Genomic DNA, 2499 nt, shown 5'->3' on the forward strand with positions numbered 1-2499 from the left:
CTCTTTTCCTTCTTTTTACTTACTATTATTATTATTTGGCCTGGGTAACTTATGCTGCACTTTACAAACTATTGGCTAGTTGCCTCCTTCATGAAGTATTGCTGGACTCTACTCCACCATCATGTACTAATTGTTTTGCCATAGCTTCCAGTGTATGTATATGTGAATTTCTACTATGCCCTAGTGTAACAAGTTGCTTTTCTATTGCTTAATCTGTAAGCTTCATGAGGCAGAGGTTGTATTTTTCATTTCTATATTATCAGTGCTTAGCACAGCACAGTCTCCTTCATAGGTATGCCAACATATTTGCTGAATCAACATTAAACAAATGACACATTATTTTTTAAAGCTAGAATGAATGAGAAGTAACATTTGGAAATCTGTAGTAGTTTTCTGCACTAAATAATTTACCCTTTATACCTTGTATCATGGATATCTCTTTGCTTGTCTTTTAATTTATCTACTAGACTATCAATCTCTGAGAATAGAGACCAAGTGTTAATCATTTTTTTATTCATTTTCAGTATCTAATACATTATCTTTTAAGGAATATTTACTATGTAATTGCTTGTTAAATGAATAAATCATTATACCCTCAGTTGAATCTTAATTCAGTTTTCTATCTAGAAGCCTTAATAATTTCACATATGTAAGGAAAGGACCATACCATTGGACCTTGAAGCTGGGAGGGAAGTGGTGTGGCCAGATGAGGGTAAGGGCATGTTGAAAAGAGGAGGTAAAGGCACCTGGGTGGCTCAGTGGTTTAAGCCACTGTCTTCAGCTCAGGTCATGATCTCAGGGTCCTGGGATTGAGTCCCACATCGGGCTCTCTGCTCGGCAGGGAGCCTGCTTCCCTCTCACTCTCTCTGCCTGCCTCTCTGCCTACTTATGATCTCTCTCTGTCAAATAAATACATAAAATCTTAAAAAAAAAAAGAAAAGAGGAGGTAATAAACTAATATGGTATGTGGTTAGAGTAATGAAATGTACCTTTTGTCTGGGACTGACCCAAAGTTAGCACTGAAAATCTTGTAATTCAGGAAACTCATTAGGCCCAGGGAAACAGGGATGAATTTTTCATTGCCCTATATGAGATCTTGAAGTTGAGCTAGCCTACCTGAAAAATGTATATGCCTTGTGTCCTTTGGATCTTATTGAGGTTTATTTGTTTCAGTTGTCCAAGGAAATGTTGTCTGTATGACCGATGAAAGTACTGTGAAGACACCTGGGAACCACAACAAGGAGCTTCCCAAATTGCTTTCCCAGGACTGCTTGATGTCCTGTGCAGTCTGAATACCCTAGTTGTCAACTGAGGCTACATGGCCAATGTCATAGGGTGGGTAGATATAGCCCTGATACTTTCCCTTCCCTAAGACCAAATTACTCAGTAAAGTAGCACTTCTGGATCCAGAAGTGTTTCTTTGAGAAGCTCTGTGACTCTTTTTTCAACTATCCCTTTGGATAGTTACTACTTCAATTCAAATTTCTCTAAAGGCAGTATTAGAAGAAAATACTCCATGAAGCCCAAGAAGAAACACAACTGGAGGAAGAAGCCAATGAGACAGATTGACTTAGTATTTAAGAAGAAATGGGACTTGGCATTCTGATCTAGATTGAGTTGATTATTTTCCAAAATATTTAATGCTCTGGTTTCTGATTGTCAATCTAATGAAGAAAATCAATAGTAAGGGAAAAGAAAGGCCTAAAAAAGTTTAATCTGATTAATTCACTTAAGGTAAAGAAATACTTTGTTTTTCCTAAAGAGTCTTCTGCTGTTGGTATTGAGTATATTTATGTCTGACACGTCCTTTAGAACTCTTAATTTCTCCTTGCCATTACCTTGGTTTGGCCAGGTTTTCTGCTTGGGTCTCCTTTTCTCAGCTTGCAGTGATATCATGGGTTTTTTTTTTTTTTTTTTACCAGATAAAACCATTACTGTGATTCCCCCAGTTGTGGCTACTCACAAGTTAAACCATTATATATAAATATATATGTAAAAACAAAACATAAGGAGCCAACATTCTTTTATTTTTTAAATGCATTCATGAAGCATCTCAAAATTAACTTGCTTCCCTATGACCCTGCAATTGCACTACTGGGAATTGACCCCAAAGATACAGATGTAGTGAAAAGAAGGACCATCTGTATCCCAATGTTTATAGCAGCAATGGCCATGGTCACCAAACTCTGGAAAGAACCAAGATGCCCTTCAACGGACGAATGAATAAGGAAGATGTGGTCCATATACACGATGGAGTATTATGCCTCCATCAGAAAGGATGAATACCCAACTTTTGTAGCAACATGGACGGGACTGGAAGAGATTATGCTGAGTGAAATAAGTCAAGCAGAGAGAGTCAAGTATCATACGGTCTCACTTATTTGTGGAGCATAACAAATACCACGCAGGACATCGGGAGATGGAGAGGAGAAGGGAGTTGAGGGAAATTGGAAGGGAAGGTGAACCATGAGAGACTATAGACTCTGAAAAACAACCTGA

This window comes from Meles meles, chromosome 6, assembly GCF_922984935.1.
Source record: "Meles meles chromosome 6, mMelMel3.1 paternal haplotype, whole genome shotgun sequence".
Classification (NCBI taxonomy): domain Eukaryota; kingdom Metazoa; phylum Chordata; class Mammalia; order Carnivora; family Mustelidae; genus Meles; species Meles meles.